At 41.7% G+C, this 25,557-nt stretch overlaps 1 protein-coding gene across 2 annotated transcripts in view; it reads left to right on the forward strand.

Moving 5' to 3' along the window:
* Window positions 1-11,343: 11,343 nt before the first annotated feature.
* The window catches only part of LOC6575281 (putative uncharacterized protein DDB_G0277255), a 67,717-nt gene continuing 53,503 nt past the window's right edge, over window positions 11,344-25,557 (forward strand). For both annotated transcript variants that reach the window (XM_044008018.1, XM_044008019.1), the window contains exon 1: window positions 11,344-12,330. The gene's annotated coding sequence lies outside the window, so the exon portion shown is untranslated. The remainder of the gene's footprint in view (window positions 12,331-25,557) is intronic.

Genomic DNA, 25,557 nt, shown 5'->3' on the forward strand with positions numbered 1-25,557 from the left:
CGACACGCAAATAAAACCCAAACAAGAAATTATTGTAGTTTTTATTGTACTAACGTCAGCATCGTTGGCGTCGTCTGCCGCTGCTTGCCTCACTCGCTTGATAAGTTAAGCGTTGACATCTTTATGTGCGTGTGTGGGCACTAAACAAGCAAACAAACCCAGCGTCATCATCTGCAGACGGCACTCGGCGCTCGGCAGTCCATAGTCCGCACGCCGCTGTCGACCATCGACAGTTGCCCAGTTGGCAACCACAAACCGAGCAGGAGCCATCATAAAAATCAAATAAACAAATGCGTGTTCAATTTTGGGCTGCCTCGTGTCATGCGTTGATGACAATTAAAAATTCATGATGCGCTGCTTAACGAGCATGAGAACTTCTTGAGACTTGGTCTCAAATCTTGAAGTGAAACATTTCGAAATGGTAAGCGGCTTACATATAACTGCAGCTGCAGTTCAAGGCGTAATCAGAGGGAGAGAGAGAGTTAGTAATCTATAAACACTTTTATTTCATGCCTCTATTTGGTAATTATATCTGAATTTGAGATAATAAGCTACAGATTTGCATAATAACATAATACAGCTTGTACTTTTTTATGGGAAAGTTTATTATACCAAAGGCTAAACACTAGATCTAAACATGACTTCTGATCGAGATCATGAATATGATATGGATATATCAGCAAAAATCTATTATTAAGTTCAAGAGAAGAGGCTTTTGTGAATTTAAATATGTATCAATCAATAAATGTTGTTCTAATATCATTACAATTGATTCGGTTTAAGCTTTAAAAATTTTAATTAAAAATCTGAATAAAAGATAAAAAATAATTTTCAAATTTGTTTCCAAGAAATGTTTTTAATATTTTTGACAGCTACAGCTATATTAAAATATAGCCTATTCAAAAATAAATATATATTTTTAAAACATTTTTTATAGTTTGAATAAAATCGAAGTTAAAATGTACATTCTATACACTCCTAGTTATCCGTCAAAAGCCAAGTTAATGAACAAATTTGTAGGCCAACTGGGTGGAACCGAAGCTAAATTATTAAAAATAAAATAGAATATTTTGAAAAATGTATCCTTATTTTGAATGCAATGCAAACACAGCTAGAACTCGCTCCACCCTCGCCGAATAAATATATCAGAATGTGAGCTGGCGCTATTCAAATGCTAAATAAAACCCAACTTGCCCAGTTTTGTGATTTACGATTTCGCTGTTGGCCCCTCAGGGCGACGGAGTGCAAATTACCAATGTAAAAATGCATGGAGCCAGCGAGTCCCGGGAGCCGGGCGGGTGCTGTGCGGTGTGCGGTGGCATTTGCATAATTTTATGGCCACAAATTCCGCTAAAACAACTTAATTAGATATAAAATAAAAAAACCGAAACTATAAAAACAAGAAATAAAGAGGCTTATTTGAATGCACTTAAATAAACAAAATCAAATCAAATATGGAGAACATGTCCCTTCGGGCAGCCTGCCATTGATTTATTGCCCCGCTGCCTGCCAATAGCTCCATTTTGGTTACTGAAGCTGAGTGATTTACATTCTGTAGCTGCAAAAGTAGCCGATTGAGCGAGTGACTTATCTGGCCGGCCAAATAGGCTTGCCGCAACGAGAGCAACGCCCGCCGTTTAGTTGGCCGCAACGCGTTCGTCTTTAATGGCCGCTAATCTAGTTAACAGTTTTTCAATTATAAACGATTTTGTGCAACTGATAATAAATGCGATAAAACATATTTGCGGCCGGGCCGATGCCAAACGGCTGATTACATCACAGGCAACGGGCAGTCGGGCAGTCGGGCAGTCGGGCAGTCGGGCAGACAGGCTGTCGAGCAGTCGAGCTGTCGGGCGTATTGCGGTTGCAAATGTCAAAATAATTTGCTTTTTAGCTGTGCCTCGTTATCTCGCCTAGTTGGCTGCAGGCGTTAATTGATTTAGTGGCTACTACTACTATGTAGTTACAAACGAATCATGAAAAAAGAGATACATTTTTAATGCTCCGATTGGAGCTGATATCATTAGAGGGCCGCCCTTTGATTGAGGCAATCTCTAATTGGCATTTGGGGCAGCAAATCTCTGAGTCATTTCTCAATTCAATAGATGGCTATAAAATTGCGTATTGAGAAATCGCCACATTGCGACGCCCAAAGGCGGCAAACAATCTTTACTCGGCAACAAATAAAATTAATGAGCTTCAAGCTGGACATGGACAACAGCAAAAAAGAAAAAGAAAAAAGCTCTGCTGCACCGCTAACCCAGTTCAAGTGGCTTGCAAATGTCAGTAAGGCATTTTTTGATAAATGTGCCAAGCGGCGACGTTTCTATGCCAAACGAAAATGAAAATGTTTATGTGGCCCCTCCCGAAAGGTTGCCGTCACCACCGCCCGCTTCTCCATCGCCGTCTCCGTCTCCGTCAGCGTCAGCGTCAGCGTCTGCGTCGCAGTCAGAGTCACAGTCACAGTCACATCATAATGATGCCCTCAATCCGTGCCAGTCAGCCAGTCCTTCACCAAGTCGTGCGCCGTCAACAAGGAATATGTCAGAGGCTGAGGCTGCTGCGACTCAACTCGAGTCTGTTCGGTGGCTCGACGTGTGCCTGTTTAGCAAACATTGTCTGGGCTGTGCGGCAGCCACATTTGACGAAAAGTCAAAATGTTGCAAATGTGTTTGCTGCTTTACATTTATTTCGTTGTGTGGTTTTTTTTTTTTTTGTGTTTTTTTTTTTTTTTTTTTTTTTTTTTTTTGTTAGCTGCTATCCGCGTGACAGCTTTGGGCCATCAAATTGTGAGCTAATGTCGAAAATGCAGCTATATGCAAAACTGCAGCCAGACAATCGCACATGTCTGCGCCGGCGGCGCTTCTGCTGCGCCGAATTTCAAAATTGCGCCACAGAACTCGCCATTAATCGACTGTCGACTGGCAGTCAATAAAATTACAAATGGCCCTCGTTAGATTGAACTATTTTCGCATATTTCAGATTTTTTCTCTTCAATTTTTTCCTTTTGTTTTTTCTCTCTGTTGGTTCCAGCAACGCTTCACTGCATCGAGGCGTCTGTTGAAATGCCGCGCATTTAAAACTAATTAAAATATTACGGGGCGTGGGGTATATGAGTGTGTGTGTCTGTGTGTGTGTGTGTGTGCATCGATGCAGTTGTAATTAAATTAATTGCCAACAACTGCCTCTGGCCTGGCCCAAGCAGTTGCATAATTCAGCTGGCTTATTTGCTATTGTTGTTATTACGGGCGATTTTATGGACTAGCAGTGATTTATAGAGTATGCCAAGGAGCTAAGCAAATGAGTGAAGTCACTGTAGCTAGTTATGAACTGCAGTTGAGCTGATTACCCAATCTTGAATATGGGAATCCTGAATATGTAAAAGGCAAGGGACACAGCTGACAGTACCATAAATGCAGCCAATCCCTGATTAACTTAAAGGCAATTAAAAACTCACACTCAGATCTGAATAGTCTTCCAGACTATTGACAAATGACCTGAAAATGAAAATAAAAGCAATTTCCTTACTTATGAGCTTATGAGCACGAACAAAGGCAGCTCCCCCATACCTGAGTTGAGTGCGACTAGCAATCTCTATTTGCTTTGGGGCAGCTCATGATGGGCTGCACAGAGCTGCCAAGGAGCTGAAATGTATATGGCATGAATGCGATTACGAGCACAAGTGTGTATGGCATGCTGCATGCAGTTTGCAGTGCTTTTGAATGGCAAAAACCAGGAAGTCTATGACAATTATAAATCATCTTCGCCTTGGCAAATTCACAGCTGTCATGATGAGCACTTCACTTGCCAGCCCCAGACAGCAATAAACAGTTGCTCATTACACAGACACCCACCCAAATAAATGGGGTAAGGGTAAGTCAAGCGTTGCGCTAAATGTGTGCACCTCACTGCAGCAGCATTAGAGTAAACACGAATACCAACAGCAGCAACAACAACAACAGCAGGAATAACAACGATATGAACAACATCAACAAAGCAAGATCAGAGAGCTGAGAGCAGAGAGAAGCTAAGCAGGGCGTTGCAAGTGGTATTTATTTTGGGGGCCGAGGCAGCTAACTGGGTTTTATTCCCGAGACGCGGCGCGCACATAAAACACAAAATAAAGATTTGTGCCCAGCCGCCCCGCGGCCCGCTGTCAAATTTTAGTTTTTTGGACATGCTGCAAAAGGTTCTTCGCTTAGATTAGAAAAGCATGTGCTTGTAATTTCTTCTCCTCAAGTATTTTCACATGTTGCAGCGTCATAAAGCCGGGCCAGGTCGTCGTGTCGACTCTTGCTGGTGCAGTTGCTGCATTTCAAATACCCTGTATGCCATGCTAATGGGTAAGCAGGGCATATTGCTAATGATGTACTGTATGTAACATGCAAAAAGTTATGTTGGCTTATGTTGAATGCCAGGAAAAGTTGAGATCTACGACACATTCAATACTAGTTCAAGTCGGTATATAGAAACAGCAAGCTATGTGGAAGCAATTTGAATGCCGATTATAAAAGTTATTAAAGTACTTTGCTTTATCTGCCCATGCAAATATATGTAAATTATAGTTAAAAATCAACCAAAGAAAGCCTCAACTTTACAAATCATCAAATCAATGTATGCAGTCTATATGCTTTTATTACTAAGAATTTTAATCTCAATATATATAAAATAATTTTTTCAGCTGATCTTCAGACCTTTAACCTGTAATATTCTTAGCTTCTAAGCTTCCACTGAATCAAACCAATTTATTTAATAAGATAACAATACTCCCATACACTCTTTGAGAATCTTCCTTCGATTTCTCACACTCTACCTCTGGCTCTCATACAAATTACAATAATAGATTTTATAATTCAATACGGTGATAATATTTAATAATACAACTCTTTATACAGATACATATTTCTCGTCATATAAATGAAAATGAAAAAAGGAAAATAAATCTAGTCTACACTCGTTAATCAGATATAAATTATATATAATGATATATGATATAAATTATTGTAAATATATGAAACTTAGGTAATTTTGGAATACTTTATGGTATCTACTAGTCGTGCCCTCTCGACTCGAGCAGACAAACTTTTTGTTGTTGTTGCGGTTGCGTCTATTAAAATGCTATTTTGACTGGAGTAGTTTAGTTAAACAGCGCAGCAAGCGCATCAGCAGCCTCTGCCGCCGTCGCCGTCGCCGTCGCAGTCGCCGCAGCAGCAGCAGCAGCAGCAGCAGCGTCATCGTTTCGAGTGCGAGTGCTGAAAAGCATTTTTATGTTCTCGTGGCGTCAAGTGCCGCTGCCGTCATGCACCGCACAGCAAAACGTTAGAAATTTTGCTAGCCCCAAACAAGAACAATGTTGATGATAATAGTAACAACAACAGTCAACAGTAAACAGTCAACAGCAACAACAACTGCAGCGTGCAAATAATGCAATTTGTGCAATGCGCCTGCGCAAACGTGGGAGTCGAAACTGTGTTGTCGGAATCAGAGTTGGTGCCGCCATGGGGCTGCTGCCTCTGCCTCTGCCTCTGACTTTGACTCCAACTCCAGCTCCAGCTCCAACTCTGAGTCTGACTCCGTCTCCGAGACGGCTGCTCATTTTAGTGGCTTCCCCACTGTGCAGCCAGCTAGCCAGCTACCAACTGCTGTCAGTCAGTTAGTCGCTGCTGCCGCTGTGTGGCATTCGCTGCGACTGAGACGGCAACGGCAACGGCGACGGCGATGGCAACTACGGATGCGGATGCCAGTGCCACAAAACAAATAAGTGCATTTAGTGTTTAACAAATGTTCGCTTTTGCGCTGATGGCGCTGTTGATAAGCGCGAGCAAAATGAATTAACACAGCAATGATGCTGCTGCTGCTGCTGCTGCGGCTGGCGATGACAATCACTGAAGCTGATGATGATCAACAGTCAAGCGGACAGTCGTTTACACCATTAGCATCCATTTTTCTAATCCATTTTAGATACAGATTGTTAAAGAGTCATAAAACGTTTAGAGCGAAATGCCCTAGACGATTTATCAAACGACTAAAGCTTTTATTTTGTAAACCGTCTGTTTTATTATTTTATTTATTTTACTCTTTAACTTAACAATTTATTATGAATAGTAACAGTAGTAGAAATATAAGCTATTTATTTTATTTATTTCTCTCTTTTTAATCTTACAATTTATTGTGAATAGTAGTCGAATTATAAAAACCTTTTCTCTCTTTGATTTTACAAATTATTCTGAATGATAAAAATCTCTTTTTTTTATTTTGTTTATTTCAGTTTATTTTTAATTTTACAATTTATTTTGAATAGTACTTGAACTACAAAAAATCTTCCTTTTTTTTTAATTTAAAAAATTTTTTTTTTTACTCACAATTTATTGTCAATTAAGAAATCATTTGGTTTAAAATTTTTTTATTTTTTTCACTCTTTTTATTTTTACAATTTATTGTGAATAATAGAAATCTTCTGTTTGCTTTGATTTACTCCACTTTTATTTAATATGACAATACATAATAATGCATAAAAAAAGGTAAATCACAAAAATAAGAGTCAAGCTTAATTTTAACCTTTTCTACGTAAATCTTAGTGTATGGGTTGGTAACGTGCATGGGTAGTAAATTAAAGGTAATGGTTATATTATGAGTACTATTTATTAAGTTTCTGTTGTAAATCTAATAATAAATACCATTCATTCATTAGTGTTTTAGAGTTTTTATTTGGAGTCTTGCTTTGGATGTGTCGCAGTTTTTATTTGGCATCTCGTGCTCGGACATGAATTGCAATTGAGGACTCAGCTTGATGTCGAGCTGCAGGTACATTTTAATGGGTTAATGGCCATGCCAGTTCGGCCATTGCAATGCAGTGCAGTCCAATGCTATGCAATGTGATGTTTGCCCGCCGAGAGACACAAAATTGAAGTGCATTGTGAACGACGGCCATAAAACTGAAAATATTACAAACGCCCACGTCAGCTCAAAATTTCACCTAGTCAAGCTGCAGCAGCCGACAGCCGAGTGGATGTGGACCAAGATCCGTTTGCCCAGCTTGCAGTCGCAGTCGCCATCGCTGCTGCAGTCGCAGCCGCAGTTGCACTCGCAGTCGCTGCTGCTGCTGCAGCCGCTGGCAGACAAATGTGCAGCTGGCGGGCGCGGGTGTTTATTTTCCTGTGCTGCAGAGAGTTTCATTTAAATTAAATTAGAGCCGCCAACTCTCTAACTGTAACAATGAGTGATGTACGCACTAAAACCTGACAGCCAAATGGCCCACAGCCAATGACAGCCGATGGCAATGCGTGGGCATAAATCAGCGCGGCCAGAGCCGATGTCCTCGTAAAACCATTCGACCATTCGGCGTTGTCAGGCAATTGTAATTAGCAATGAAGCTGCTGGCGGAGGCTGCTGTCGATGCTCGCTCTGCTAATGGCCGGCATAATCATTATGAATTGAGATTGCGGCAATCGCAATCGCAAACGCAAACGTTTTGGCGTGCCACTGGCGCGCTGAGTCCGCCCACACAGCGCGACAACTGGATGCTGACTATGCGCATTTCTGTGCCCATATGTGTATGTGTGTGTGCGGATCTTTCGAGTCGAGCCAGTGTCAAGTAGTTCGTCATGGCATGTGGCAGACATCGATGTCGATGGCAGTCCGGCTTCAGTTCCGTTTGCTGCATGCAAATTAGAACAAGCTGGAAAAACACACGCGACGTTAAGCGCTGACAAACGGATTTGGCATGCACCTGCTGAATGGCGCTCGCTCTGTCTAGGCCTGACCCCAAACCTGACTTTCACAAGAGACTAGGAGCAGCAGCAGCACCACTAGCAGCAGCAGGCACTTTCAAGTTCAGAGACAAATGGGCGCGCATTCGATTCGATTTACTTTTAATTTATAATTTGGCAAACCTTTTGAACTCGACTGCATTGAGAAAAATGAAATTGTCGATGGGCCGCCGCGCAATTTGTGGTTGCAATTTCATTTCGAATTCAGTTCCGCATCAGTGTGCCGAGCACAGTATACAGTATAGTAATAAAAGTAAAATACTGCAAATAAAATCAGGTCAAATGGGGCACAATGGGCAGCAGCACGTAGCCAAAGAGCGCTTTGGCCAAATCTGGCTGGCATTTGGTGGCTTTGGTGTGCGCGCCTTTCTAGTCAGCAGCCATTGACATTGACCCTGGCTGCATTTAAATCGCAGCTTAATTGACTTTTGTGCTGACGTCCACTTTGGCTGCGTATCCCCAATAGGCAGCAGCAGCAACAGGCAGCAGTCAATGGCAATCAGATGAAGTCGACGTCGCCGTCGCTGCGTCAAGTGTGTCGCGTTGTCAAGGCAACGTGGACAAGACATCAATCATCACTAAATTAAAAAACATTTAAGATTCCTGCATGGGGAAATGCTAGAGATGCTGTTGACTCTCATAAATAATGCAGGAGGCAGCAACAAGATGCAGCTACGAAATGTCACATTAAACAGGCAATATTAAAGCTGAAAAGCAGATGACACCGAAATCATGTTAGGCGGCACTTGAATGAGTATCAAACGGCAGCTGCCATAAACACACAAACACGCCGTCAACGTGTCGACGATAGCTGAAAGGAGCAGACCAGATCAGGCCAAAACCAAGCTAAAGCAGGAGCTGATATTGATGCTGTTGCTGTAGTTGTTGCTGTTGTTGTTGTTGCTGTTGCAGTTTGCCGCCATCGACAGTCGTTTTACACTTGTCGCCGCCATTGACCAAAGTTGGCAATTGCCGCGCCACTTTTATGTGGCCTCCGCCTGGGGAGCAGCCGGACTGCTGCCTCTGCTCCCCCCGCTGCCTCAGCTGCTGTTGCATCAAAAACCAAGTAGGTGCAAACGCCGCACGTCAATTGCCAGCATTAGAGCAGGCAGTCCCAGTCGCTGTGTCAGCTCCAGTCCCAGTGCCAGTGCCAGTCCCAGTCCCAGTGCCAGTGCCAGTGCCCAGTCCCAGTCCCGATCCCAATCCCAGCCGGCGACCGAACAAGTTGTCATTGGCGCGTTATTTATGACAATGTTCAAGATGTTTCTTTTGCTGTTATGGACGCCCCCTTCTCTTCTCTGTTTATGTTAATGCAAAGTTCGAGTTGCAACTCCCTTCTACCCCCACTCTCTCTCTCGATCTCTCTCTCAGCACACACACACACTGACAGTCGGGCTGCATTCAAGTGTCCGTCAATTGGCATCGTTAATAGAGTTCGAGCTCGAACCCCGGCAGCGAGTTCGTGTGCTGACCAAAAGCGGCGGGCGTGTGACAATTAAATTGTCAAGCGCAGGCCTTTGACATTGACGCGTGGCAAGTGTCACAGTTGTTGTTAGTGCTGTAGCTGTTGCTGCTGCTGCTGCTGCTTGGCTGTTTGCTGTCCTTGTCTGCTTAGCCAGTTAGCAGAAAGGGGCGCATTTCAATTATGATTTTAATCACAAAGCAGTTGAGCAGCAGCCGTAACAACAGCTTTATATATATTTTGCTTTTCTTTATTTTTTATTTTTTGTTGCTTCTCTTAGCTGTTTTTATTCCGCTTGGCAAGTTGGTTTCTCACCAGAAAATTGGCAATTTTTTATGTGCTGATAAATGAGCCTTGATACGATTCGGCTTGAACTTGTCGAGAGGCGTTTGTGGAATTACCTGCGAAATTATGCCATAAACTGTACGAAATAAAAACAAAAAGACTTGACGCGTTTCAGCTAATAAAATTCATATAATTTTATTCAATTTCTTATCAACCAAATGGCCAGCGGGCCTCAGGTTGATTCTCTTAACGTTTTCGTGTGTTTTTTCTTTTTTTTAAAGCCAACTCTTCTTGTTCTCTTTCAAAGAGTTTCGCTCGCGCTCGCTGAGCGCCGCAGTCAGCAGCGGCTGTTGCGGCGACTGCGACGCCTTCCAGCGACGTCGCCGAAACCTCTTTTTATTGGTCAAAAGCTGATCGGCAACTGATAGCGCAGCTGCGAGTTGGAAATGAACCGCTAGGTCAGCCAGGCAGAGCGTCAGACTGGAAAATCACCAACGAAACTCAACAACGCCATAGCGAGAGAGAGAGCGACCGAGAGAGAGGGAGAGAGCCAGCTGGTGCTGTTGGTTCTGCTGGAGCTGCTGGTGCAGAGAGCTTGCGAGTTGGCAGAGAGCGTCGTCGATCGGCGATAAACGAAGCAACGAACGACGCTGGCAGAGAGACCAAACGGCGACCGCAGCCAGCTGAACAGGTTTTTGAGTTTTAGCGGCTTTTTTGCCGTTGCTCCCAGGTTCGTATGCTCGAGCTCGGCTCCTCAATCGTAAGCCCTGGCTGCCTGGCTGTTGGCTTTTGTTATTGTTGCTGCTGCTGCTGCTGCTGGACTGTATTACTCGGTCAGTCGGTCTTTGAGAGGTTGTTGCTATTTTGCCACTTTTTTGCTTGGCGATTTTTGCTCGCTGCGCTTCGTTGGTGTTTTGCAACTTGTTGTTGTTGTTGGTCTTGCCGTAGCTGTTGTTATTGTTATTTCTGCTGCTGCACCGGCAACGGCAACGGCAATTGCACTCAACTGCTGCTGCTGCTGCTGCTGCTGCTGCCGCAACTTCGGCTGCGCTGGGAGCTGCGAGCTGCCTGCAGTTTTCATCCTCTTGCAGTTTCTGTGCGACTTTCTTGCGGGACTGTTTAAACTTTTTGCGTTTGCGCGCGTTGCAAAAAACTTGGGTTTTTTGTGCTGTTTTGTTCACGCGTTTTCGCAGTCGCGTGCGCGCGTTTCAGTTGCGATTTGCGTTCGTTTTGCATGCGATTTGCGTGCGTCTCTTAGCGCAACAGTTGGCCAACGAGCTAGCGAGCCATCGAGCCAACGAACTGCATTCATAACGCATAGCAAATAATGTTTGCAGCTGCATCAAAAGCTTAAAATTTTTAATGTTTAGCCATCTGTGGCTACTCCGAAACCCAAATCACTCATAAAAGCAGCCAAACAAGCAACAGTTAAAAGCAATTCACTGCTGCCATAAAACCAAATTAATACACATACACATGCAAACACATGTACGTCTGCATGTATCACATTCGTGTATGTGAATCAGAGTGTACATGGAATATGCCCTTCGTCCAAATACCAGACGACTATGTATATAACTATATATATACGTGAGTGTGCGTGTGTATATCCACATAAGTTATACACATGGTAATGTAATCAAAAAGACAAACTTGTTTCCATCAACGGCGTCGCGCAGTAACAAATATAAAACAAATTAAATTAAATTAATTTTAATTGCCGCCAAAAGATCACATAAAAAGCGTGCAGTAAAAAGAAAAATATCAGCAAATTAATTATATTGTATATAGAAAAACATGATGCGATAAAAAAGTTAACGATTTAAAAATAAAAAAAATTACAGAAATAAAAAAACAAAAACAAAAAATAAGAAATTAAAATATATATGCTAGTAGTAGTAGAAGCCTAACAACAGAAGCGATAACAACGTGACAGGCGCGCTGCTAAACAAAAGACTTAGGCAACGAACTTGCTGCCGTTTCATTACTCGCCTGCATTATGTGGTTTAGTATTGAGTGTTGAGAGAGTTGCGCCAGATAACGGTGCTTCGAGTGATAGCAGCAAAACGAACAACAGCAACAGCAACAGCACCAACAATAATAATAGCAACAACAATAACAACAACAACAGCAATGTCGGCAGCAACAAAATGCAACAAGTAACAAACTAATTGACAAGTCAAATCCTGCCTGCCACAAACACAAACAGCTGGCAACAAGCGACCAGCTAGCAAGCAAAAACAACAACAACAACGACAACAAAAACAATCGCCGGACAGCAGCTCGTCGGCTGGCTGAGTTGTGTGGCTTCAGCTTTAATCAAATCGCAGCGCCCCAAACGACAATTGCAAAGTGTGCCTCTTAATGTTTCCAAATGCATTTTACTGCCGCACACAAAAACACCAACAACTGCAACAACAACTACAGCAACGACGACAGCAACAATAACAACAGAAAAGAAAAGAAACCAAATAAATTTACATAAATATTTCACGTGCTGCTTTTTGCAACTGTTGCACTGACGTCGCGACGCGACGGTCACATCCGTGTTTCAAAGATTGAGATTTGCCAAGCTGGATAGTTGCAAGTGTTTGACTGTGTGTGTGCGTGCGTGTGTGTGCGCGTGTGTGTTCGTGCCCATGTGTGCGTATATTCCTCCAAGAATCTCAATCAGCTAAATGCCAGTGCCAGACAAATCCAAATAATAGTTCCAATCAAAATAATAAAAAACAAAACTAAAAAATAAAACAGAGAGCCTCGAGTGCGTGTGCGAGAGCGAGAGCGCTAATTGCTGTTCATTCGAATCGAGCTGGGGTAAGTGTAATTGTCTTCAATTCGTTCATAGTTATTATTTAGTCGTCTCTGCTTTGCTTTTATGCGTCTTTAATTGCACTTTATGTGCTGCAGCGGCCAACTAGATGCACAGACTCCCTGACAGAGCCGCAGATTCATCAATTAACAGACGCAACGATTTCAATTACAATTAACAAACAAAACAGCTGCCGTGTTTGTTGTTATTATTGTTGTTGTTGCCTTTGATTTTGCTTTTGCTACTGCTGCTGCTGCTGCCTCTGTCTCTGTTGGTGCTGCGTTTGGCTATAAAACCGTTATTTAAAAGTTTGCCACAACAATTAATTGCAGTGATTTGAGAGAGAAAACATCAACTACAAACAGGCCACTTGGCTTTTAAGACGACGCTCGCTGTCATTTCCTAGCTTTATGTAAAAAGCTCAAAGAGCAGACTCTGTCCGGCCAATATCAGCAGCTAGAGCAGCAACAGCAGCAACAGCAGCAGCAACAGCAACAAAAAAGCGCGCCATAATTACAAGTTCAGTTGAGCAATTTAAATAAAAACACTTCAACACTTTAACAATAGACGAATCAACAGCAACAGCAGCTGATTGCTAGCCTCTGTCTGTCTGCCGCTCTGTCTGACTGTCTTTCTGTCGGTTGGTTCGTCCGTCCAATCGTCAGAGCTAGTGTATGTTAAAGTCTGGTGATGCAATTTATTGGAAAAACGTTTTAGCTGGCACGCCTAATTGAAATGCAATTTAAATATTTATTCGCACAGCGCGAAACAAATGTAAAATGCGACTATGCTCAAATATAAACAAATGAATATTCAATATAGGTATATACATTATATAAATAAATATATATATCTCTTATAGCTTTTCTAAAATTTATTCTAAACAAATTAAGGGAAATACATTCAAAAGCGGAAATAATAGTGCAGTATTTTAATTACTTCTTAACTGCCTGGAAAAATATACAAATTATTCACTTTAACATAATATTTTATAGAGAATCGCAGAGTGTTTTTAACATAAATAAATATAGAGCAAACAATTCAATTTTTAAATACATATTTTTCATAAAAAAAATCGGAATCGTAGGACAGTCACTCCATGTATGGAGCATATTTGTAATATTAATAAGTTAGCCTACTTCTTCGATCGAACAATATTTAAATATGTTTTCTACACCACATCCTAAAATATATAAAAAAATTTAGCAGAAATTAAGAAAAAAAATTATTTTCATGAATTTAATTATTTTTTGTACGTCTCAACAATATATTTGTATATAATCATATTTTCAGTATAAGAAAATAAAAAAAAATAAAATATAGAAGAAGAATATACAATATATAAAATATGTATATAAATAAATAAATAAATAAATAAATAAATAAAAAAAAATATATATATATATATTTTTTTTTTTTTTTTTTTTTTTTTTTGTGTTTTTTTTTTTTTTTTTTTTTGGTTAATCAATACATATTATATATTAGGCGCTTTATCATATCGTAGGGTATTTTTATATGCTATACTTCGACCTGTGCTTTTATTGACTTCATATTTTTTATGTGCTACCAAATCAATTATAAAGCTATAATTAAAGCAAAGCAGCAAAAAATATTTAATTAAGAGTAAGGAAATTACATAAAGTGTGCAAAAGTCACTTGCAAATAAATATGCAAAGAATTATTTAATTCTCACAATTGCGAAACACAAGTCACGAGATTCCGATTCCAGCTCCAATTGGGCGTGTGCTTCGCTCAGTACATAAAGCGCATTAAATTTAATTTATTGTCAGCAACAACAACAACAGCAGCAACAGTAACAGCAACATCAACAGCAGCAACAATAACAGATGCATCAGTAACAGTTAAAGCAACAACAACAAAGTCGGCAATGGTTTAATTGCAGCGCTGACAAAGAAATTGCCGAGCTCTGATACAAAACGCCGCAAATGAGTTCAAGAAATGTTGGCTGACAATTTCTTGGTAGCTGCCCAGACTCTGACTCTGCCTCTGCTTCTGACTCTGACTCTGGGTTGTTAATTGTGGGCCGCCGCCGCCCGTCTGCCTGCCTGGTTAGATGGATGAGTCAACAAGAAATTTTCTTAATAGCCGTCTGGCTGCATTTTTTTTCTGCTCAAGTTTAATTTCATTTGTGGCTTTGCATTTGTTACCGTTGCCAGTTTTTTCTGCTTTTGCTCTTGCCATGCATTTTATGTTTTTTTTTTTTTTTAATTAATTCTTTTTTCTACTGCCATAATTTATGAACCTTTTTTGCCCGTGCAATTATTGTGACTGATTCAAAGTGCGACTCGTAACGCGTTGCATTTGATTTGCTTTGCCTGTAATTGTGCTCATTATGCCAGCTATTGTTGTTGCTGTTGCTGCTGCTGCTGCTGCTGCTGTTGCTGTGGTTTTTGCACACAGTTTCGCGTCATTACACATGTTGTCTAAGCGGCGACAGACTGTCTGTCTGTCCGTCTGTCTATGCGTCTGTCACTCATTTGCTGATCACTTGCATGTCTGTCAGCTGGTCCATCCGTCAGGCAGTCAGTCAGGCAGTCAGTCAGTGGGGCTGTCAGTCTTATTTAGTGCCCATTTGGCTACTGCAAACGCTTCGATTTCCAGCTAAACGCTTTGCTGCCCTTTGTTTGTAGAATCGATGACGCACTTGACTGACATTTGATGTTGATCTCTGATGTCATCGCCGTCATCAGCTGCCAGTGCAATGCCAGGCACCGTAAATGTCACGCACTTATCCGGCTGGATCCGTTGTGCAGCATACAATACACAGCGACAACTTTTGCTAATTCTAAGCAGCTGAGCGACGCGCAAGTTTGTTGCCTAAGTCTTTTGTTTCGCCATACCAGTTGGAATTCCCGGAATATTTCGCTTATACTGCGCCCGCGTCGATTACGGCAACCAAACCAACTGTAATGAGGCATGCGCAAATATTTCGTCTATTACGCAATACAACAACAACAACAACAAACAGCAAAGAAAACCAACAACAACAGCAACTTTAGCCAAAATCAATGAGCTTGGCAGACGATACAAGGCGCCAACACAATATGCATACATTTTGGTTTGCTATTTGTTTTCAGTGTGTCCTAAGCCAACTTCATGCCACAAATGTGAAGAGTTTTCACTAATTTCGAGTTGCTGCGAAACAAAACACGCGAATAAAACAACAACAGCTACGCCAGAAAAACCAACAACAACAACAACAACAAACAGCAAACAATCAGCGCTGCTGCATAAATAAAAGTAAATTTAATGACAAGCAAAATATTTCTTGTCATGCCTATCAGATTACAAGATTTCTATATGAACTCGCAGATGACGCGCCTGTAAGTCTGCATATGAGTGCTTGTGTGTGTGTGTGTGTGAGTGTCGTTAAAACATGATTACTGGCGCTCACACAGACTAGGAGATGGACAGACAGAACCGTTAGTGTCATTTGAATGTGGCTGTTGCTCATATTACGAGTGTTATAATGCCTCGAGGCAGCCGAGAGTCCAGGCATCGGCGACATTGAGTTAGCTTTTGATAAAAACCACTTCAAAGAGCTCGCAAATGCTTTGCAGATGTTGCAAATTGCACCACGTAATGATGCATAAAGTGCTTCGCAGTGGACATTGTGGCACAGGCACTGCCACAGGCATGAGATCACATTTTTCGGTAACTTCTTATGAGTGGCACAACTAGCGGCATCTCAATCCATTTAATACCCAACTCACCCAGCCATTTGCAATTAACACAGCTCAAATCGTTTCCCAGACAATAAATAAGAGGAAAAAAATGCCCGAACTGAATCGAATACAAGTGGGAAAAGCTTTGGCCGTTTATAAGCCCAATTGCCAGCCATAATCAATTTCACACATTACAGCACCAAAAAATAGACAAAAACGACGCATGAAATTGCTAATTGTAGCGGAAGGGCCCGGCCCAGGGACTGGCCCAAATGAGGGCCTATTGGAGCGCCGTAGGCCACATCAGCGCCAATCGACAATTAAAATCGTAGCGAATTCCCAGGCAACAAAGGAAATTTAATTACGCCGCATGTGGCAGCAGCCGGCCGCAGCCGCAACAGCGACGCGTCGACCCTTCTGATAGAAACCCAACAATCGAAATGGGCCGAGGGAGGCCTTGTGGCCTATAATCAAGTGAGAAATTTGTGCGTTTTCAGCCTAATGAATTTTTCTGCCCAGCAAATGGGCGTGATAATTATTTATTAGAAATCAAAAACAAAATCAAAATCACATTCGAATTGGCTGCGAAAAAAGGTCGCAGGCAGCTGGGAAATGTGCGCAGTTTTTATTATTAATTTATGAATTTACTATTTTATTGCCCACTTTGTGAATCCCATAATTAGCAATGAAAATTAAATAAAAATATCAAAAATAATTCACAACATTACGGATGTGTTTGTGCCATTGGTTGTGACAGCTCTTAATTGTCAGCCGTGAAGAAAGACTCTGAAGTCGGCATCTTTATGCGTATATTAGCCAAACGAACGATCGGCTTGGATGCTGGGCTGAAAATGATAATGCTATGCATTCATAATTTTGTTAGGTTGGCGATTTGTTTTTGTTTCGTTTAATTCAGCAATAAATAATTTATACACTTACCATAAACATATATGAATTTAATAACGCTCTTAGTGGTCTCCCGGCCAATCAGAATTTCAAGCACGTCTTGCCAAATGCCGTCTGCCTCGTGTGAGGCGCAACGGCGCATAAATCTTTGTGTCAGCAGCTTGTTTTTGGTGACATCAATTAATTTGGCTTTGATGTGAATGCAGCGTGAAACGCCAAGAAATTAGCCAAATAAATGGAAAAATGGCAAAATTCATGCATACCAATTTTATTTTTAGTTTCTTAGCAGCGTATAGACAAAAGCTATAAAAATCAAATCAAAGATTAGTTTTCTTTTTGTTTCGGCTCATTGTTTTTGCTTTTTTTCACTCGCTCTCAGTTTTATTATTATTTATTTATTTTTTTTTTTCAACACTCGATTTGCATATTTCTCGTAGGTGGTTCAATGAACTTGCTGCTACAGTAGAGCGAGTATCTGGATTTGGTGGGGGCGTCAGTCGATGAGGCGACGGCGAGGCAAGACAACGAGAGCGACACTTCCAGCTCGCGGCTTGAGTCGCCTACGCGTAATTTGACAAATTTGCAAACATTTGCATAAGATCTGAAAAATCAAAGCTAAACTAAATCCAATCAACAAATACAAAAAGCAATTATTCAACCCTCAACTAGCCCAAATATCGAAAATAATACAAACACCAATCTCAATCCAGTTTCAGCTGCAACTTTCAAAAGGCTTGATAACATATCGTCTGACCAAAAGTCGACGCGTCTTTTGGCCCGCTGACAATTTCTATTAAAGCATTTTACGCGGGCTAACGAGCCAAGGCAGGAGGAGATGCCCGACACCCAATTCACTCGCTTTTCTGTGACTCTTAATTGCAATTGAGCTGCTGCATGAGCTGCGTGCATTTGCGCCATGATTTGCAGATAGCTGCCATGGGAAGCATCCACGACGCTCTCAGGCTGCGCAGCCAACTTGGCTAATTGATAACGCCTCTTTAATTAATGTGCAGCTGTTGCCGCTGAGCGGAGCAACGAGAGCTTACTACACAGATACTTATATAGTGTGTACATACATATATGCATTTTGTGATTTGTATATTGGCAAACGGGAAATAGTTCGACAAGAGCGTATGTAATTAACGTACTTAGTGCACTCACAGCTAGTAGTTGTTTATTAAAATTATTTAAACGCAATTTAGCTGCGGCCTTCGGGCTAACCTCATAAGCTAACTTTTAGCTCAGCTCTTGCTACGCACTTGCCACAAAGTAATCTAAAATGCTAATTAAGCTGCCGGCATTATTTGTTGTTGTAGTTGTTGTTGCTGTTGTTGTTGTTGTTGTTGTTTTTAACGCATGCAAAACGTATGTTACGTATACGCACCAGCAGCCGGTCGATTTGGTTTTCGAGCTCGGGCCGTGTCGCGTTTAGCTGTGCTGCGTGCATTAATTAATAAATGTCGTGATGTCGCTTTTGAAGTGTCTGTCATTATGAGATCAATTAATAGGAAAAAATTCTAGATCAAGGCGAAAATGTACAAAAATGTCGCACACACACACACACAGACACACACGGGACAAACGTGCGTTGTTGTTATTGATCGACACGTAGTAGTTATTTTATTTCAATTTTTTTTTTCTTTTTTTTTTTTTTTTTTTTTTTTTGTCCTCTATACAAACATATTGCAACTGCAGTGCGTACCCGACGACCCCTTTTAACCACAACATACATTTTAACTGCGTTTCCATAAAGTCTGAGCAGTCGGCGCATTTTATTTATTTATTATTTTCTATATGCTTTTGGGGTTTGCGCTTAATTGACGCAAAGCATGCGTGACGTCAGCATAGGAATTACATCAGACACATAAATTGTCAGTAGATAACGAGATGCTGGAGAAATAAATCAACGAAACGATTATGCTTTGTTGACGCACCGGGATTTGGTTTTCTCAATTCATTAAATATTTGATGTGATGAATGCTTCTAATTAAAGTTTGTAAATAAATTTACATTATAGAAAAATCTAACAGAATTTGAACTAATTATGCCTTATAGTTGTTGATATAATTTTAAAATAAATTTTCAAATAAATTGTACTAATACATTATTCGAAAGTTGAATGTTTAAAATGAGAATTGAAAATCTATTAAAAATTTAATTTAATTTAAAATTCCATCCAAAAATTGCTCAAAGTTATATTAATAATTAATTACATTAAGTTAAGTAGCATTTACCAAATAAATTAAATTTTAAATAATGCGCAATAAAAAGAATTACAAAATATATTTTCAATATTACTTAAACTAAATAATACATTGAAAAAAGAAGTTCTAAATAAAGATTTAAAATAATATGTTTTAAGGCTGCTGCGGCAGTTCTCTTCTCATCTAGCTCAATCGACTATAATTTACTTAATCTGCATTCATGATGTATATCATGAAAATTGAATATTCACTTACTTTAGTCTCGTGCTGCAGGGTATCTGCTAGTCAGTCTTTGTGCTTAGAGCTCAGTCGCACTTGTTTTACAGCGTGACTGATATTTACCATAATTTAATGTTCAATTTGAAATACGCACTATTTGAGTTCGGCTCGAACTGTTGTAAGTTTTGCATGGCTGTTGTAATTAATGTTGTTGATACGACGAAATCGCTTTAGCTGCGATTTCGTAGCTGATTTCATGTTACAAAGTTGCGTTGGTTGTTGCACTTGTTGCTGCTTGTTTCTGAGCTGTTATTGCAGGCGGTTTTATGTTACACACAAATATTTTGCGCTATTGACAAAAAGGCGAACAAAATCAAAATGGGCAGCTAAAAAGTGTGCATAATATCTATTTGCCTTGCAAATGAATGCGCAACTAAAGCGACTTTAGATTTGAACTTGATTTTGGCGGCGGTATAACAAAAGTCATGGGCTCCGCCAAGGGGGCGGCTCGGGTCGGGGACCGGGGTCAGCGTTAAACCTGACGTTGTCCGAATGTGCAGCTGTGCTCGATCGCTGTGCGTGAGAACCAGCTGGCAACAACGAGAACAACAACAACAACAGCGGCGTGCATAGTGTTGCCTTATATATATCAAGATTTCAATTTTGCATTTGTGTACTTGAAAATTGACGCCGCACGGCACGCACGCATTATTGTTGCCATTGCTGTTGTTGTTGCTGTTGTTGTTTCTGTTGTTGTTGCGTCTAGCTGGTTAATAAATTTTAAGATACTTATCAATTAGCATACGAATTACATGCCTTGCAATCATAAATAATGCGTACATTTTGCGCTGTTTGTTTATGAAAATGAAAATTAAAATCCAAACTGAAAAAAACCAAAAAAACGCATTGATGCATTAATGTTGATTTCAATAGCTCTTTGGCCAGTAAGAATTGTAATTTATTTGCATTTGTACACACACTTGGGCTGTGGGTGCGTGTTTGATTAGTCTTTGATTAGAAACGACAAATAAACAACAAATCATGCAGCACGAAACGGATGGAGTCGGAGTTGAATTCAATTGAATTGAAACGAAAGACTTAGGCAACGAACTTGATGGCATGCACAAGAAATTGCCGCACCGATCAGACAAAACCCCGCCCACACCGCCCATCCCGCCCGATCAGCTCATTGTTATGCTCAACACTTTTGCGCTATATTTACAAATTGGGCCAATAAAACGAACACCAAGAGACCAGCAGCAGGCAACGATAGCTGCACAGATACCAACAACAACTACAACAACATCAGAACTGTAAGACTATAAAAATCAAGCAAAACGGAAAACGGGCACATAACTAAAATCAACTCACAACTGCTGATGAATTTTTATGCATGTTTATATGGTGGTCATAAAAGTTGACTGTCCGCCTGCTTGCCTGGCTATCTAGCTAGCTGGCTATCTGGCTATCTGGCTAGCTGGCTAGCTGGCTGACTAGAAGTCAATGATTGTTTAATGAAACAACGGATAGTCTGTTGTCCAGACATTAAAATAACCAGCAAATAAATCAAATCCGACTCGCGATCGCCTGACCAGCCAGCTACACTTGATTATACGAGATTCGGCTTACAAATCCGCCCGCTTCGTTAGCCGCTAACAATAACAACAACAGCAACTCACCTGCTGTGCGTCCGCTACGAAATCAGAAAAGTAAGAAATGTCAATGGCGCGATAATCCCTGCGCTATAAATGTTGCTGTAGCTTTAGCTGTAGGTCTGGCTGTGGCTCTGGCTGTGGCTGTGGCTGTGGCTGTGCCCCTTTTGCCATCCGATAGCCGGCGATCTGCGCAAAATGAATACGTTTGCCAAGGGATTAGCGCTTGGCGAGGGCCCGTGCGAGAGGCTGTGAGGCACGCGCTAAAATGTTTAGAAACCGTAAACGTTGATAAATTGACAGCGGGACAACGTTGCTCAAGTGCGGGCGCAGGCCAAGCCGAAAGAAACAGATTCCGTTATTGGTCAACGATCCACTCACCCGCCCCGCCCCGTCCCGATATTGACAACAGCCACTCCATCACACACACGCACACTCTATATATCTTTAACTCTCGCGCCTCGGATTGTTTATAAAATACGAGTCATACGCTCACATATTTTATCTGCTGCTCCAGATCTGAAACTGAAACTGAACTGAACTGAGCTGATTCGGAATTGATATTGGAATCGGAATCCGAATCTGGCACCCGATTTTGTGTCTCCGCTGTCAGCCGCAATGACACTCTGGTCCATGATTTATGCGCGCACAATTCTCTTGTTGGCAGCCATTCAACGTGCTGTGCGTAGTTCGTATCGCTGGGAACAATGTGTTGAGGCAATTACGCCCACAAGCTGACGCTAATACTGTTTAAATACATATCGATGTTGGGGCATTTAGGTATGTACCAGATGTACATGGCTATGGTCTGAGAGGGGGTGATTGCGACGGGGGAGAATTTGTAATTTGGCAATTGGAATTTCCCACATTTTTGGCGTCAACTCTGGCTGACTCAAAGAAATGTGTCAAAGCTTTTAATATGACGCTAATTAAACGACCATAAAGCAAACTCAACTGCCGCCAACCAGTTGGCGACTCATCCGACGCCTCTGCCTCTGTCTCTCTTTCACTCAGTGTCTCCCTCTGTCTGTCTGTCGGTCTGTGTGTGTTACTGCGGTAAGTGCTCCTAATTGGCCGCCAGCTCGTCCTAAGCATTTTTTCGTTAATTTGCGAAACTGACAAACGCTTAGCATCCGTCTATCGTTATCTGGTCGCAATCTGAGCTCTGCTGCGCTGCTGCGCTGGTCTCGTGGCTTTTATGATTTTTTAAATGTAAGTCACGCTTTTGGCAATTAAGTGCCCCCAACACCAGCAGCAACACTGAGCGAGACGAGACCAAGCCTAACCGCACTGACTGTGGCCTGTGGCCGCCCTCGACAGGTGGCAGCAGCCTTCCTGCCTCCTTTCTGGGCGCTGGGGGGTGTTGGCCGTCTGATTGCAGACTCGCTCGCCAGTTTGCCAGCTTGTTTGGTCTTTCTTTGGCTGCTGCTGCTGCTCCGGCTGCGGCTGCGCTGCTGTTGCCAGCCTTCCTGGCTGCCTCTGTGCTACGTTTTGGCGACATGCGCCGCATTTGCAATTATTTTGCGGCTCATTAAACTTTTAAACACGTCGCTCACGTAGTGACGCGTCTGTCAGATGGCTGCCATGTAGCCAGCACTGGTCGCCGCATCCCCTTACCTGTGCTCCTACCTGCCGCCTGCCTGCCTGTGAAAATGTCATAAAAATCTCTGGGGAGTTAGCAGTCGGGCTTTGCTGCTGGCTGCTTTGATTTCTGTGCTTGCTTTTTCCCAACGTTTTTAGTTTGCGAAATCGCAAAAGATTTCTTTTTTATCGCACAAGTTGCCTTTGTTGCTCTTGCTGTTGTTGTTGTTGTTTGTGGTGGTGGTGGTGGTGCTGCTGTGGCCGTTTGATTGTTGCCAGCTTTTTATTTTATGATTATTATATTTTTTGAAAATTGCCAGCATCTCGCTGCTCGGCCACCGCGTCATAGTGCACACACACAGTTGACACACGGAGGCACACACGCTGACAAAAGACTTAGGCAACAAACTTGGCAGTTTGTATTTTTTTTTTGCTTTGCTTTTGCTTTTGCGTGTTGATATAAATTGCTTGCCGACGCTGTCAAATGCAATTAGCTGCAGTTTAATTGAAAAGCGGGCAATCACCAAATGCCATTGACCAAAAATTGAAAAACCAAAATTGAAAAATACTTTTCTGCGCCGCATTCCACGGGACATTTCAATTAATTTTACTACGCGGCCGGCACTTTTCTCTTTCCCTCACGCATTGTTCGCCTGTGTGCCACTTTCTGGCCGTGACAGGCAACGGCAACAACAACAACAGCAACAACAACAAACGCAACAACAACGGCAACGTTTCAATGTCGGCTTGCATTAAAGTGTCGTTCGTTTTGTGGTTCAAGTACGTTTGTCGCAGATAAGTCGACATCGCGCGGACCAGGCAAACGAGCAGATTCCATTTCATGGTCATTTGCATGGAAATCGCTCAGCTCGCGCCGTTGACTCCCAGCCGCCGTCTGCTCCAGTCGCCGTCTTCCGTTGTCAATAACGATTTTCATCATCAACGTCATCCTGGCCGGATTGCGGGGCATGGCTGCACAGGCACAGGCACAGGCACAGGCACAGTCACAGGCAGAGACACAGACCCCGCATGCGAAAGCGGCATGTGAACCAGTTTGGTCCGCACACAGCAGCGCCATCTAGCGTGCAGTTTTCGCCATTCGCATATTCGCCACTAATGAAATATATGCGAAAGCCAGACGATGACCGCTATCAGCAAACAGCTTCGGTTTCATCGTTTCGTTCGTTCTTTTATTATTGTAATTTCAGTGCTCCTATCGCCGTCACCGTCACCGCCACCGTCGCAGCCGCAGTCGCAGTCGCAGTCAGAGTCAGAGTCGTAGCCGCAACGGTTTCGTTTTGTCCAAAACTATGCATAATTTATGAGAGTCGTTTTGGGCTGCATCGTTTTATTATGCTAATGCCTGGGTAATTTGTACGTTTTGGGTCTAGCAGCTTGGGCTTAGTGTCACTATTAAGCGACTAATTAATTTGTTCAAGACGACGCACAGGTAGATACACATGGATTGATTAGCATTAGAGGGCTAAGCGTGGAGGTGCCAACAGTACCATCAATCAATTAGCATGAAATCCGATCTGCACACAACTTGTGGAAGATTTTGCAATAGCAATAGCAATGCTCAAAGACCAAATACAGTCAGTCAGCCATATAGCTGCAGCTACAGCTACAGCGACATCTGTGCACTGCAATGCAATGCAAAAAGAGAGCAATGTGCAGTGGAAATCGACTTGCTCGATTTTACAACAACATGGCATGGGGCTGACCACGTCGCCGTGTCTAGTCGGGCAGCGTGTGTGCCCCCGCGAGAGGTCGCCCAGCCTCAGATCCGGCTTTGCGGTCGTTCCGTCTGTTTGTCGCTCAGTCGTTCAGCCGCTCTGTCGCTTAGTCGCTCGGTCGATCTCGGGCCTTTGAGTTATGAACACATTGGAAATACTTTAAAGCGCTTAATAATATGCAGTCTATTATTGTTATTGCTGGTGGTGTCGCTGTTGTGGCACATAAAACTTGCAATTGGCATTATTAACGCCATAGGCTCTGGCCATTCAATAATTCGTTACTCCAGCCGCAGCAAATCCAAGTCGCCGACTCTAGTTTGGGCGTGTGTGGGAATGCAGCGATTTGCAATATTTTGGCACAGCAAATGACGCTGATTGATTATGCTCATAAAAGTCTCCGGTCTTCGGTCTTCGGTCTCCGGTCTCAGGTCTTCGGTCTCGGCTGCTTTTGTCCCTGTTCACACCTGGCAGCCAGCACATTAATGAACATTCAAATTAACTGCACTCTAATTAACCATATACGCCTCGTATGCGCACTCCATGCACACTTGGCACGCAAATCGCGCGAATTGATTTTGTCAATGAGAAACCATTTAGTTGGCCAACTCGGGAGCTAATTAAAAGCCAAAGCGATCAGAGCCGAGCAATGCTAATAAATATATATTTTTTATATAATGACTTCATAAAGTGCGTGCTCTGATTCAGCGGGGCGTGAAGTGAATAATGAAATCCATTGCGCTCGAGGCTCAGCAATGCGAATACGATTTACCAGCCAAATGAGTGCAGCAACAGATTTGCGTGACTTGCAGCAAATACTTGCATGAAATTGTTTATATACATATATATATTTTTTTTAATTTTCGCTTTGCAGTTACACCTAAAAGAATTGCAGAGGCTTTAAGTGAAGTACAGTAAATAAACGGAAATTACAAAGATACAGACTGTTCTAGTTAATAAATACATATGCATATTCAAGTTATAAATTAACTACATTAATAAAATAAATTTATAAATTTGTAAATATAGAAAATACGAAAAAATTGTTATTATGTAGCATAAACGAGACTTAGCTCTATGATACCTTACTGGTAAAATAAATCATAGAAAAAGAAACGGACAAAAAATTAATATTAAATAATTTTTGTATAACTTATATTAATGAAACATCTTTGTACATTTATATTTTTCATTTTTTTTTATAAATAAATAAATATATATATATATTTATGTTTCGTATATTTATATAGA

Source organism: Drosophila mojavensis, unplaced genomic scaffold (genome assembly GCF_018153725.1).
Source record: "Drosophila mojavensis isolate 15081-1352.22 unplaced genomic scaffold, ASM1815372v1 contig_231, whole genome shotgun sequence".
In the NCBI taxonomy this organism is placed as follows: Eukaryota; Metazoa; Arthropoda; class Insecta; order Diptera; family Drosophilidae; genus Drosophila; species Drosophila mojavensis.